Source organism: Macrobrachium nipponense, chromosome 4 (assembly GCF_015104395.2).
Source record: "Macrobrachium nipponense isolate FS-2020 chromosome 4, ASM1510439v2, whole genome shotgun sequence".
In the NCBI taxonomy this organism is placed as follows: Eukaryota; Metazoa; Arthropoda; class Malacostraca; order Decapoda; family Palaemonidae; genus Macrobrachium; species Macrobrachium nipponense.
Genome location: NC_061100.1, coordinates 79,078,470 through 79,093,965, shown reverse-complemented (window position 1 = coordinate 79,093,965; position 15,496 = coordinate 79,078,470). Strand labels below are relative to the sequence as shown.

Sequence of the window (15,496 nt, the reverse complement as noted above, 5' to 3'; positions counted from 1 at the left end):
TCATCCGAGAAGCGCTCCGGCTAGAATCAATGTCCTTGCTTCATATGACGCTTCAGCGGTCTCGATAAGTTCGACTCCTTCCACCCTCGTTTAGGTGAGGGAGAGGGAGAGGACGAGAAAACACTCGCTAAGGAGGACGCTTTTTCTATAGCGCCCTTGAGCTGGTCTGCCATGAAGCAAAGCTAGCTGAAGGACGGTCTGACCGTTGGGGATTCCCCACGACTCCTTAAGGGCTTTCGACTTTCCTTCTCCTCTGGGCATGTGAGCTTGGGAAGAGGTCTAGGCCTGGGAGCGCCGCAGGGAACGATCAAACGTCCCCCTCCACACACTGATAGGGCTCACTTCACTAAATTTTCACTATCACTAGCCTTACCTTTCGAGTCCGCCATCTTGGACTTCATGTCCCTCGAATCGTCGCTTTCAGATTGGCGATTTCCGATGCGAATCCGAAAGACACTCTAGAAATGAGATTTTATAGGAGAATCTACAGTAGTAGGGTTAGAATTATCATTGAAAGGCTCAATAGGCCTTGAATTCACCTTTCAGTCTTCTAACTCTATCCCACCCTCTCTAACTTCTTCAAATAAGAAGTCAAAGTCTTCCATCTTCTGCATTCAAACCCTCGCATTCCTTACAAGTGTTTAATCGCGAACACTGCACCCCCCTACATTTACGGCATACAGTGTGAGGATCACCGAAGCTTTCGGTATCCTCACCCTGCAGCCTACCATTCGCACACATTCTCACACTCACTTAGAATCACATACTGATCCAAAAGAGGTTATTCCAAAACGTCCACATAGCGAATGCCAAAACACGATCCAAATACGTCACGCAAAAAGTCGAAAAAAAACGTTGATCAAATGTTGAAAAAAGAATCCAAGTCAGGAGTAATACAACAATGTTGATACCACCGGCGACAGAGAAAATATGATAGAAAACGGGATGTTCCTATTCCCCTGCCACCCAGGCAGGCCGGTAGATCACCCTTGACCTACCGACCTACCTGTAGCGAGTGCGCGAAATTTGAATTTCTGTCGGGGACGACGGAGTCTTAGCTATGTATATATCTGACAGGTAAGTTGATTGTATGAAAAGGCTATTCGTGAGTAATTCCATATCAGTGAAATCAATTTTATCTATGCGAGGCCAGCCAGGCTGACAAAATGTACGTACGTATAGAAAATCAATTATGGTAGCGTTCACAGCAGATTATCTTTCGAAATTTTTATAGTACTATTCATGCTACGTAATAATGTTTGGAATATACGTAACATTAATTTTCATACAAAATATCATCGTTATTTTGTAGTGAATATAGTTTAGAATTATCATACGTACACTACATTGTTATGGGTTTTGTGGCAGTGATAAACAACCAAAATAACGTTCTCCTTTAAGTCGTCATATCTTCATATAAAAAGGGCTATTCGTGGAGTAATTCCATATCAGTGAATCAATTTTATCTATGCGAGGCCAGCCAGCTGACAAAATGTAATGTACGTATATGAAAATCAAATTATGGTAGCGTTCACGAGCAAGATTATCTTTCGAAATATTTATAGTACTATTCATGCTACGTAGTAATAATGTTTGGAATATGTAACATTAATTTCAATACAAAAATATCATCGTTATTTTGGTAGTGAATAATATTTAAGAATTATCATACATACACTGCATTGTTATGGGTTTGTGGCAGTGATAAAAACAACCAAAATAACGTTCTCCTTTAAGTCACGCGTTTAGGAAAAACATGACATAGAATCGACTTTTTGCGACTTCGTTCACTTTGATATTTTTTTAACGATACAATAACTATCATTTGTACTACTAAAACTATCTTCACATAAGTAATTTTTTCGTAAGATATTGTGTTGCAAAAGCTAGCTTATACTAAAAGGCTTTTATAATTTAAGTCATCTTAGATATACATATGTACCCAAACTCATTGTGGGGTGGGGAAATTTACTACTGTTTCCTCGGATATTGAAATACTTTAGCATCATTCAACACTTTAATAATATAATGCATAAATACTAGGCTATACATATTTACATCGTATACAAATACTACATACAGTTATATACACATACTTTTATATACAAAGTTAACAGTTAAATATACACATACTTTTATATACAAAGTTAATCATATGAGTAGTGATCATACGACAGCTGTGCACTGGACTACGTACGTACTATACTTGGAAGATAAACAAACAAAATTTGTTGTTGTTAGTCGCCAGGGATAGATTAACATTTTTCCAGAGATTAAAGAGCTGAATTTTGTTTTGAAGGTATGTCAACCGCGTTAGTAAATAGGTATCATCTTCTAAGGAAATTTTTTTTCTCTCTTCTTTTTGCGGAAGAATCTTCAAGCCATTTTGCATTCAAGTAATAGAAGGAATCATTCTATTCTTCATGGAAATCATAAAATACTTCACTAATAAAAACTAAAACTACGTACTGTATGCAAAACACATACATCATCGTTAGCTTCGTGTGTGTTACGTGTAACGTTCATCCAAGAAATTCACAGAGTAGTATAACTAACACCTGATTGGTTGGTTGGTAGCCATGGAGATCTGTTATCCAATGACTGCCCTCTGCTTCTGTTCTATTTATAGACTATGCCATGGATGGCACTAGTTTGAACGTTACCATGTTCGTGATTTTCTGACTGCTGACGGCAAAAATTACTCATAATTTTCTTTATATAATTATTCCTTCGTGAAAACAATAATATATATGATCATTTTAACTTTAACGTATAGTGGTATGAAAAACACCAGTGTGCCGTAGCGATGCGTCATCAATATAGTGGTATGAAAATACCACATGGTGTTGTAGCGATACGTAATCACAAAGTACAAATCCTTTTCCCGGACCATCCTCAGAATTTTACGACTCTTCAACTTCAAGATCGATATGGTGAAATATATTATATAGTCATACTTATTGTTAAAATTCACAAGTTGAACTGACAAAACATTATTATATTTTGATTGTTATGTACTATATTTTTTTGTGTTTTACGAATGTTTGTTTTGAAAATAATACCTATTAGTGAACTATAGGTTATTAATTGTCCCAACTATTTTATTATAGGTGATCTTAATTATCTCAACATTCATACAGTATTATATTAATATTTATTTAAATAACTGTAATTAATAAATACCAATAATGAAAAACATAAAGGAAAAAATGTTTTTGCTGCGTAGTGGTGTTTGTTTTGATTATGCATCTGACCTCACATTTCCGAAATCTGAAAAATTTCCAAAACCGAAACATCGGAATGTGTGAGTACTGCACATTTTTTTTAAACACGCACACAATGTCTACACATTTACTGTTAACCCGTTGGTGAAAGACTCAAATTACAGTACGTACGTATCTATTCCTGAGAGAGAGAGAGAGAGAGAGAGAGACGAGAGAGAGAGAGAAAGAGAGAGAGAAGATAGAGAGAGAGAGAGAGAATGATTAAGGAGGAGAGAGAGAACAAGGAGGTGATTAAAGGACTCCAAGCTGTTATTTTTACAATTATTTATTATCTTGGGATTTTTTTTTAATCTTGAGATTTTCTATTCAATTCTCGAGATTAATAAGAAAATTACCGTAACTTGACTAGCATCAGCACACATCTGAATGACTCGGCCATTAGCAGGCTAAACCACCAACCTTATGAACTGACGCTCTTGGGAAAAGGAACTTGCATGATACATGAGATACATGACAAAAATGATATTGTAATGATACAATTAAGTTTGTTCATACTTACCTGGCAGATATATATATGCTGTATTTTTTCCGAATCCGACAGAAATTTAAACACTTACGACACACGCAGTGGGAGTCAGGTGGTTAGTACCCATTCCCGCCGCTGGGAGGCGGGTATCAGGAATCATTCCCCTTTTCTTTATTCATAATTTTTTTATTTCCACTGTCTCCTGAGGGGAGGTGGGTGGGTACTTGATTATATATATCTGCCAGGTAAGTATGAACAAAACTTAATTGTATCATTACATCATTTTGTTCATGAAACTTACCTGCAGATATATATATAGCTGAATCCCACCTTTGGTGGTGAGTTAGACGAATAGAAGATTTTTAGGAAACATATATATGCAGATAATTTGATATCTTGATTCCTTACCTGTTAGCATAGCTGACTTCGGGTTTACTGCCGCGTAAGTCTGCTTGTGGCTACTAGAGTTGCCAGCGAGGTAGAGACCTATATAGCTGGTGCACTCCAGATGATCTGTCAACAGGGGCGAGACCACGACGTGACTAGACCATTGACCATACAAATGGAGGGCAACGAAGTAAAAACCAAACCACCTGGCGTAGCCTACCAAAAGTCCCACATAGACTAAGCTAATGGAAGGGAGATCCGCCGCAGGCGGTCAACCCCACAACCATAACAACAAGTTAAAAACTCCCCTAAACCATTAAAGGATAGGATGAGCGCTACCTCCTGCCCCCAAAAACAGTGTCTGCAGCGACGTATGGTCCGAGCGAGTAACAATTTTCGTATGTTGCTTTCACCTCCCGCAGGTAGTGTGAAGCGAACACCGAATTGCTTCGCCAATAAGTGGCGCCCAAAATATCTTTGATTGCCATATTTTTTTGTGAAAAGCCACCGAAGTAGCAATAGCCCTCAACTCGTGGGCTTTCACTTTCAGAAGCTCCATGTCACTTTCACTACACTTTTCATGGGCTTCCTTAACCGTACTTCTTAAGAAGAACGCCAGTGCATTCTTCGACATCGGAAGATCTGGTTTTTTCACAGAGCACCACAAGTTCTCCGAAGAACCTCTGCATGCTCTGGTTTCTCTGCAAATAAAACTTGAGAGCCCTGACAGGACACAGGACTCTCTCAGCTTCAGGTCCCACTAGCTCCGACAACCCTTTGATCTCGAACGTCCTCGGCCAAGGGTTGGAAGGGTTCTTGTTCTTTGCTAAGAACGTAGGACTTAAGGAACAAACTGCACTATGATCCTTGAACCCAATATGCTTGCTTATGACTTGAATTTCGCTAACCCTCTTCGCCGTCGCCAGAACGGTTAGGAAAATGGTCTTCTTAGTAAGATTCCTAAGCGAGGCTAAATGGAGCGGTTCAAATTGACTCGACATGAGAAACTTCAGTACCACGTCTAAGTTCCACGATGGTACTTTAGGTTGGAGAACTTTCACAGTCTCAAATGATCTAATGAGATCATGAATGTCTCTATCATTCGCTAAGTCGAGTCCTCTATGTCTGAAGACCACAGAAAGCACGCTTCTGTAGCCTTTAATCGTGGGAACGGCTAGTTTCGCTTCTTTCCTAAGGTGAAGAAGGAAAATCTGCTATCTGGCTCACAGAGGTTGAGGTGGAGGAAATGCCCTTCCTTCTGCACCAACTTCTAAAGACAGCCCACTTTGATTGGTAAACTGCGATTGAGGAGGGCCTCCTTGCGGTGGCAATCGCCGTTGCCACAGGTCCTTGAAAAACCCCTCGCTCTGGCCAACTTCTTGATAGTCTGAACGCAGTCAGAACTCAGAGCGGGGAGGTTTTTGTGGTACTCTCGAAGTGGGCTGTCTGAGTAGATCTTTCCTTAGGGGCAGAGTCCTCGGAAAGTCTACTAGAAGGACATCACCTTCCGTGAACCAGTCGGCCGCTGGCCAGAAGGGGCGATGAGGGTCATTCTCGCTCCTCTGATGCAGCGAACTTCCTCATTACTTCCCCCGATGGATTTTTGAATTTTGAAGGGGGAAAAGCGTAAATGTCTAGTCCCGACCAATTCCACAGTAGGGCGTCTACTGCCACTGCTCCCGGGTCCAGAAACTGGGGAGCAAATACAGCGGAAGTCTCTTCGTTCGGGAAGTGCGAAAACGTCCACATGAGGACGTCCCCACAGCTTCCATAGCGCCTGGCATACTTTCCTGATGAAGGGTCCATTCCGTCGGCAGAAGTCTGTCCTTGCCGACTGAGAAGGTCGCTCGCACTTTTTCCACGCCTGACACAAAACCTTGTCAAATCGTGACGTTTTTTTTTGCGACTTCGCCCAAATCAGGATATTCCTCGCGATGACGAACAGAGAATGAGAGTGAGTTCCCCCCTGTTTCCTGAGGTATGCCAAGGCTGTGGTGTTGTCCGAGTTTATCTGAACCACTTTGCTGGAGACTTCCTCCTCGAAGAACCTTAGAGCAAGGTAAACCGCTGAGAGTTCTTTTAGATTGATGTGCCAGGACACCTGTTTCCCCTCTGTCCAGGGGTGCCTGACTTTCTCTCCCGCTCCCGCCCAGTGTTTTGCTTCCCCAACCCGTGGAGGACGCGTCGGAGAACAACACTAGTCGGGGTTCCGAAGCTTGAGCGAAAAGTCCTTCCGCAAGCTTCTTTGGATCCAACCACCATTTGAGTGCTTTTTCACTTCTTCCGTCAAAAACAAGACCTCTTCTAGATCCTGTTTGCGTGACCAATTCCTTGAGAGGAAGAACTGAAGTGGTCGGAGGTGCAACCTTCCCAGAGAAACAAACTTCTCCAGTGAGGAAATGGTCCCCAGCAGACTCAATCCATTCCCTCACTGAGCATGTTTCCTTCCCTAGAAAGGCCGACACTTTGTCCAGCATTGAAGTTGTCGCCCCTGGACGGAAAAGCCCGAAAAGCCACTGAGTCCATCTGAATCCCCAGATAGACTAAGGATTGAGAAGGAGTCAGATGCGACTTCTCGAGATTCACCAGAAGTCCCAGGGACTTTGCTAACGACAGAGTCGGTGTGAAGGTCCTTCAGACACCTGTCTTGCGATGAGGTCGAGGCTCGAATAAGCCAGTCGTCTAGGTAGAGAGAGATCCTTATTTCCGCAAGATGGAGCCACCTCGCAACGTTCTTCATAAGAACGGTGAACACCATCGGCGCCGTGCTGAGACCGAAGCAGAGTGCCCTGAATTGGAAAATCTTCCCTTTCAGGACAAACCGCAGGTATTTCCTTGATCGGGGATGGATGGGGACGTGAAAGTAATGCGTCCTGAAGGTCTAACGAGACCATCCAATCCCCCGTCTTAAAGCTGCAAGCACGGATTGAGGTGTCTCCATCTTGAACTTCTGCTTGGTAACGAAGCGATTTAGACTGCTGACATCCAGAACGGGGCGCCACCCCCCTGACTGCTTCGGCACTAGGAACAGACGGTTTGTAAAACCCCGGAGAACTCCGGTCGAAGACCTGTTCCACTGCCTGCTTCTCGATCATTTGATCTAGTAGATCGTGAAGCACTTTCTCTTTTCTGCTTTTCTCCCTGATACGACGGAGACAAATCCTTTGGTGTCGAAGACAGCGGGGGTAACATCAGGAAAGGAATTCTGTACCCCTTCTTGACGATGTCCAGAGACCAGCGTCGGCAACCTCTCTCTTCCCAAGCTTTCGCGAAAATGTAGAGCCTGGCTCCTACCGGTGTCTGAAGGACTTCCCTCTCACTTCTTGCTCTTGGAAGGAGCGGGAGTCTTGCCTCTGAAAGAGCCTCTTCCTCGAGGGGCTGGCTTCGAGGAAGAAGCGGATCGAAAGGGCTTCGACTTCTTCAAAGCAGAGGACCCAGAAGACGAAGTAGTTGTAGGCTTCCTAGAAGACTGTGCCAGAAGGTCTTGAGTTTGCTTTCTCCTGGAGACTGGCAGCTATGTCCTTTACCATAGACTGGGGGAAGAGATGTTCTGAGAAAGGAGCGAAAGAAGATCCGCTTTTTGCGCTGGTGAGACCGACTTTGCAGTAAAATTGCAAAAAAGTGCTCTTTTCTTAAGTAGTCCCGTGCTGAAATGAGCAGCCAATTCCTCAGAACCATCCCTGCACGGCCGTGTCCATGCAAGACAATACACTGGACAGCTCCCCCAGACTGATGGAATCAGAACTCCTGGGACCTGGCATCCAATACTCCAGGCACCAGTCAAGAAAATTAAAGACCTCTAGTGTCCTGAAGAGGCCTTTAAGGTGAAAGTCTAACTCGCTATGTGTCCACGAGACCTTCGAGGAAGACAAAAAAAAGATCTTCTGGTGGCGTCTACAATGCTACCAAAGTCTCCTTGAGCTGAGGCTGGAAGCTTAACTCCGACGTTTTCTCCCAGTCTCATACCACATACCAGCTTTGCCACCGAGTCTTGAAGGTGGTAAAGCGAAAGAAGTCTTGCCTGAAGCTTTCCTCTTTTCCATCCAATCATGGACCTTTCTAAAAGCTTGCTTCGTAGAAAGCGACTTCTTCATTCTCACAAAGCCCGAGATCTTAGCAGCTTTGAAGACGAAACTGAGAGGGAGGAGTACGTGGAGCTTCAGGTTGGAAAGTGTCTGCCAAAGACTGACTGAAGTAAACGAGTCAAAACCTTGTAGTCCGTCGAAACTGGAGCCAACTGCTGTTCTTCATCCACTTCGACGAAGAGCGTCACTACTAATTTCCTCTTCAGACACTGGAGAAGTCGGAGGAAGTAAAGAAGAGTCCCGAGCTTTCTCAAAAGAGAAAGAACGGCGAACAGGAAGAGTTCCGCCCGCCTCCGCTTGTGCTTGCGGAAGTGGAAAACTGACGTCCGTAGGTCGCGCATTTGGCGTCCGAAGCCAATCTACTGGCGCCGACAGAAGCGCGCTCAAACGCCGCAGGTGTACACCTGGCGTCCACTTGTGCGCGTGAGCGTCCACTGGTGCGCGCCGAGCGTCCACTGATGCGCGCCGAGCGTCCACTGGTGCGCGCCGCGCGTCCACTAAAACTCGCTGAGCGTCCACTGGCGCTCGCAGAAACTTGCACCGAGTCACGTTCGGCGTCCACTAAAGCGCGTTTGACTTTCACAGAAGCGCGCTCGGCATCTAAAGAACTCGCTTCTTATCCACAAGTTTCGTAGCAGCGGAAAACAACCGCTTCACGAGAGCGAGAAACGAATTTCTCGCCTCCTCTAGAAAGTTGCTGGGGTGGGAGAGTCGAACGAACTCTAGAGGGAGACTCAAACGGAGAGAGAGACGAGCGAGGAGAGGGAGAGGGAGAACGCCTCGACCTCTTCACAGGAAGATTGTCATCCTTCTTACGGCGACGTGGAACAGTCTCTCTCGAAGGAAAAAACATCTCGAAGTTGCTGCTGAAGAGACTGGAGAATCTTGCTTGTAGGTGAAGCCTCCTTTTCTGGGGAGGGGCTGATCCTGTGAGCAGGAGAGTGGCGAGGGGACGCCTTCTTGCTACTCCCAGGAACCGCCACTTCAACGCACCTTAGAGCGACTGCGGCGCTCGAAAGAAAACATCTAGGGAAGACTCCGCCTCCGAATAATCCTTACGCTTCTTCTGCGGATGAAAAGCAGCAAACGCACTATCAGGCGACGAGCAAAGTTTCCGGAGAACACTTGGACGTGAAGCGTCCCGAACGCGAGCCGTCCTTTTCAGCGGACGTGATGCGGTATGAGAGCTCCACCCCTTGCGCTGGGGAGGAAGCTTCAGAAGAAGAAAAGCACTCCTTGAGAACTGTGCACGCGCACGCTCCTTGGCAGTCTGGGTAGGTTCGTCAGAAGCTGCCGAAGGCACGCCAGATCGGTGGGGGTTCCTCGTAACCCTCCTTCGACTTTCGACATGCTCTCTCCCCGTAATCTGGGAGTCAAGCAGAGGTCTAGGTCTAGAGGCGGAATGAGGCCGATCTGACGCACCCTCCACTACACAAGGGGCACTTTCACTGCACTTCTCTTCACTTTTGTTTTCTCTCTAGAGCTAACACTTTTGATTCTAAGTTACGAATCGATTCAAGAATTAGCGATAATGTATTACCTTCTACCGACACTGTCTCAGGGGCCGGAGGCAACACTACAGGGGTAGGAGCATAAATCTACAGAAGGAGGGTTAGCAGGAGAATAAGTTTAAATCTTGCCTACCTGAAACACTCCTGGAGGAAGACCTCCTTAACCTATCTCGCTCAAGTTTCTTAAGATAGGTTTCATACGCCTTCCATTCCGACTCTGTTAGTCTTTCACACTCCTTACAACGACTTTCAAACGTACATTCATTCCCCCTGCAAACTTTACAAACAGAATGTGGGTCTACTGAAGCTTTCAGTAGCCTACCTCTACATTCAGACATGGAACAAAATCTAGCGCTAGCAGAACTAGACCCTGACATCTTGATCAAAGAAAAAATCAATACCAAATTCAAATCAAACCAAAGTCAACGTGTGCCAAGCCACCGATCCAATTCGATACCAAAGAAAAACCAAAAGGGATACTCAAGTAGCTAGTAAGTTTCCAAAATCTGGACGGGAGGTGCTGCAAACAGGTGTTTCCAGCACCGGCGACAGAAAAATTATGAATAGAAAATGGGGAATGATTCCTGATACCCGCCTCCCAGCGGCGGGATAATGGGTACTAACCACCTGACTCCCACTGCGTGTGTCGTAAGTGTTTAAATTTCTGTCGGATTCGGAAAATACGCTAGTATATATATCTGACAGGTAAGTTTCATGAACAAACCACTGTTTATTGGTGAAAATTTGGGGGTCGAACGATATGGGAGATTGCACGTTATTCGAGTATATACGATATGTGATTTTTTTAGCCTTTTATGGAACAAAATCTAGCAAGCAATTGCCATTCCCAGTTGGCAACACTGGCCTACTCACGTTTGTCCAAGTTTTGTTGTTGTTGTTATGAAATGTGGTGTGCGGCGGCGCGTTTCTTTAAATTGTACCCATATAACGAATTAATTATGGGCATCCAAAAGCCCTGATTCTTTTACTCTTATGGGAAAGACGCCTAAAGGTCAGATGAAGGTTTTTACGTGGAATATATTAACGTGTTGTGACAAAGGGAAGAGATGTTTCGCTGCATACTGCTGGTAGCATTATTGTTATTATATTACTGGATTACACTACAAAATCGTCGCCATCTTTTTATCAACATAGATTGTTGGTGATTGCCCATATGATTTACGTACTTACATAATTTTGATAGTTCTCTTACCACTCATCCTCTCTTTCCTTGTAAAAAAAAAAAAGAGGCCCACCATGCGTATGTAGGCTTCTAGCTGTAATCCCTAGGCTAGTAGGCTACATATGTACAGTAGTACATATACTACATTTATTTTTTAAGGCTAATTTTGTACAATAACTTTAAAACTGTCTTGAATTTAGTTTTAGTTAGGTGATAGTTGAAAACATTTATTTGGTGTTTGAACTAAAGTAGGCAGTTATAAACATTGGAATAGTGGTCTTGGGTGGGTTAACTATTAAAGTAGGCAGTTTTAAGCAATTTTTGAGGGGGGTATCAGGATAACACGAGTATTTACTTATCACGGGGGGTTCTGGGCCCTATCCCCCATGGATAACGAGGCCCCACTGTACACGGTTTATGAGGTGCAAAGCTTTATTCCCTTAATTGTTTATTTTACTCATTATCTAGTTTAACTTTACTTTCTTACTTCAAAATGTTTATTTAATTCATGTCTATCATCCCTTTTTCGCAACCAAATTAATCCCGAAAAATTACAGATATTTCTGAAGTATACGATCAGACGACGGCAAAAATAACTCCTCATTGCCAATCTAGTGGAGCTTCACACATACGCCGATGCATTTACGCAATGTTTCCATGAATTCTGGTTGTCATAGTAATACAGTAATGATAAAATTGCTGTAATATCTATATACTATATTACAAATAGATATGCTAATTTTACTTATTTCTCTGGTTTTGTAGATGTCTTATACCCAGTTTGGAGGATAAACGCATACCAATTGGCAACGCTGATAAACAATTGAAGAGCGTGAAAAATGCCGGAGGTAACGTTCACAAGCAAAACTGTTGATATTTGAGTCAGGAATCTAGTTACTTTTTCAACAATGATATTTTCAAATTAGGTAATAATCATGAATATGAAATTTTTTTTATGCAATTCATGACCTTATACTGCCATTTAACTATTTATTTAAATAATTACCTAGTGCATGCTTCTTCTTCTTCTACTAAAAACCATAGTTCCCTTGGATAAGTAGTGGTTGGGGTATTTCTACAGAAGCAATCCGCGGTGGCCTAGACTATGGCAATTGACGTTTTCCTATGTTATTTTACCCACTGAACAAGAATTTAAAGTAATATTTATTCGGACGACTGTAATTAACTCCCAAGGACCAGTACTAAACACGGCGACTCGACCGCCGACCGAAATCAGCGGAAGAACACCAAAACCAATATGGCGGCGATACCAAAACAACAACAAATAAAGTAGGGAGCGAGTACATATCAGCAACAATCAATTTGTGTGTGCTGTCACTAAGGCCGTAGCGGAACGGCGCTTTGCGCCTTATCCTCATATTTAAAGATTCTTGGCAAGCACGGCATGTACGGCAAGAGGTAATGCTGCGCTGCGCGCGCTAGCCACATGGGTTACAGTAAGGCTACTTACCGTGGCGGATCACACCTGAAGGCGTTCCTGTTCTAGTCGATCAGACAAATAGTAGCGCCACAACACTCGCAGTTTTTTGTTTTAGAATGAAATTATGTCTTTGAGCATATTCAATCACAACTTCTTTACCACCATTAGACAAATAATGATAAAATTCACCGTAACCCACACTGCACTGCAAACAATCAGTTAGAAATCGAAGGTCTCCGTCAAAATTAAATGCCAGAAGGGCCAGTCACTGCCTCTGCCATAGGTACAGGAAGACAAAATGCCGTTTTTTGCTTCATTATTCAAGTATTCAGTCAAACAAGGATACCAGTGGACACTGGACAGGTAACTTTATTACTCCGCTGAAATGCTAGTGAAACTTAGTTTTCGACTAAAGTCGTTCGTAATTGGTTATGAAACCCATGACGTCATAACGATGTCACACCTCTCAGCCAATAATGAGTAACTGGAACTGCTTTTGTTTGCGTAAGAAAGTAAGTTAGAGGGCTCATTAAAAGTAAACATTACCGTAGAGGAAACACCTCTCCTGACTTAGAAAAAATTTGAGGTAAAAACTTATCAAGCTCATTTAATTCTACCCTGTTCAATCTCTCATATAATGACTATACTTTTTATATTGCTTTTCACATGCTCTTTCCATGTAGGTGATTATTTATTTTAATATCCAGTGCGGAGTACTGGCCCCTGGGGGTTAATTACAGTCGTCCGAATAAATATTACTTAAAATTCTTGTTCAGGAGGTAAAACTGCATAGAAAAACCGCAACTGCCATAGTCTGGGCCGCCACGGATAGGTACACTAGATCTACCGTGGTTGGAAGTCAGTGTTTACGATTTTTGTGATGAAAGTGCCCCAGCGTCTATAGGTACGAGCGGTGTGCGGATTTAGCACAGGAAATTGGAAGTGAGAGGGCGTCAATCTTTGAAAAATTTTAGTTGTAGGCTAAATAAAAATTTTGAAAGCATCATGGGGGTAGTAGTTGGGGGCAGTGTGCACTGCGTTTGGTCATACTTTTCATTACCCTCTGTTTAATCTTAAAATATGGCCTTAATTTCTAACTTTGGAGAAAATACTTAAAGGAGAGTAGAGGTCTCGAGCTGTTTCTCTCACCACCAACAACTCATGACTGACGACAATCTCCGGTGTCAGGACGTGTGAAGGTACTTTTTCGGAAGGTGGCCACAAACGCAGTGGTCAGTGCGTTGGCCAGTCCAGTCAGTTGTTTACCCTATAGAGTTTAGGCCAAAGACCAAGCACTGGGGCCTATGAGGCCACTCAGCGCTGAAAAACATAGAGTCAAACAGTCACAAATGTGTAACACGAGGAAAACCTCAAAGCAGTTGAACTAGTACTAATATAGTATGTAGGTAGTATTCGTTAGGAGAGGGTGGGCATCGAGATGGAAGAAACGTACCTAGCCTACCTACTACTATAGCTAATATGAACTGACGTCCTGTAAAAGGGATGAAAGGGGTTACAGCTGGGTAGGGGCCGAAGGGACACTGCAGTAGGTAAGGGTAGCTACTACCTAGCTAGTACCTAGGTACACTGCTGCTAAAAACAATGCTCCAGGGTCAGGGTACCTACTAGGTCACCACGATCAGCCCTACAAAAAATGTGGTGCCAAGTCACAAATCCTTAACCAATCTGCCTACTACCCTACCTACTAGGCTAGGTAATAACTACCTAGTTGTAGCCTAGTAGGTAGTATGGTAGTACTACCTATATAGCTACCTACTAGGCTATAGACTAGCTGTCTCATCATGCTAGCTAGCTAACTAGCTAGGTAGTAGCTATACCTACCTAGTAACTAGGCTATAAACTACTATCTGAGAGTCTCATCATGCTAGCTAGCCTAGTAGCTACTTACTAGGTAATTAAGAGCGTAGTAGGTAGGAAAGGGGAGGCTATGACAGGATGAGGTAGCTAGTAGGCTACCTAGCTAAGGACTGACCAAACAAACCGAAATATAAGGTAGTAGCTATAGTAGGTAGCCCTATACCTACTAGGCTAGGTAGCTAGCAAATAGCTAGGCTATACTAGCCTATATACCTAGTTCTACTACCTAGGTATTTCTTTTCTGTCACAGACTACCTACCTACTAGGCTAGGTGGACACTACTACAGTGAATGCACAAATGACTTCATTTTAGTGAACTATGCATGGCTTATCAATTCAAAATGAGTGAACGGTCTGTACCTTTAAATGTATTCTCATAGGTTTCGGACGACGCTTAGTGTTGACGGAAAGGACGTTTTCCGTAGTAACGTAAGAAACAGACGAATAACATCAGCTGATTTTGCACAAGCGAGAGCCGCACTGCGCACAATTCCACCCATACAGGATTAGATTACGGATACAAATTTATGTTAATGTAGTAATCGATAACAGTAGGTGATCCTTTTCCGCAGTATATACAACACTAATAAATTAAATTTTAGGTGTTGTTTTTGAAGGTGTAAACTTTACCTGGGTTCTGTTTGATTTGGATGATTTCTGCTGTTATCCACTTTTGTATGTTGAGATGACCTACCCGGATTTCAGAAAGTGGTATATTCTTGTCATGCAAAATATGGTAATTGTATTTGTTAAGAAGGTATCATAATTTTTCATTTGAAGGTAAAGATGACTCAGAAAGATACTCATGTTATATTGTCTAAGAACAGATCGACCATAAAAAGATTTGGCTACAACTTTTATTATACTAAAAATAGCAATCGATTGCTCGAATATCTTCATCAATCTACATAGATCAACGACTTGGCAAGAAGCCAATGTTGAGCAAGTGAGATTCTTTGTGAAAATTACTTGAGAGATAAGCGTCTGATTCTTCAAAAGGAGAAATTATGCCCTAATTAAACTTAACAGTTGGTTGAATCTGTGTTACCGCCCAATATCATGCGCTTCACACTTTCACTGGTGATTCTTTATACTTTAAGTAACTACAATATTGTATCAGTGCCAGTAAATTCAATTCGCTTCGTTTTTCTACACACACACACACACACACACACACACAGCATATATATATATATAGATATATATATATATATATATATATATATATATATATATATATATATATGTGTGTGTGTGTGTG

The 15,496-nt window shown here is 42.8% G+C and overlaps 1 protein-coding gene across 3 annotated transcripts in view; it reads right to left on the bottom strand.

Annotated features, from left to right (window-relative positions):
- Window positions 1–14,889, bottom strand: part of LOC135210968 (1-acyl-sn-glycerol-3-phosphate acyltransferase delta-like) — a 290,759-nt gene extending 275,870 nt beyond the window's left edge. The window contains exon 1 of one of the 3 annotated variants that reach the window (XM_064243957.1): window positions 14,866–14,889. The gene's annotated coding sequence lies outside the window, so the exon portion shown is untranslated. Of the gene's footprint in view, window positions 1–14,595; window positions 14,755–14,865 lie in introns of those variants that run through there. The other 2 variants (XM_064243958.1, XM_064243954.1) reach the window with 2 other exon arrangements.
- Window positions 14,890–15,496: the final 607 nt, after the last annotated feature.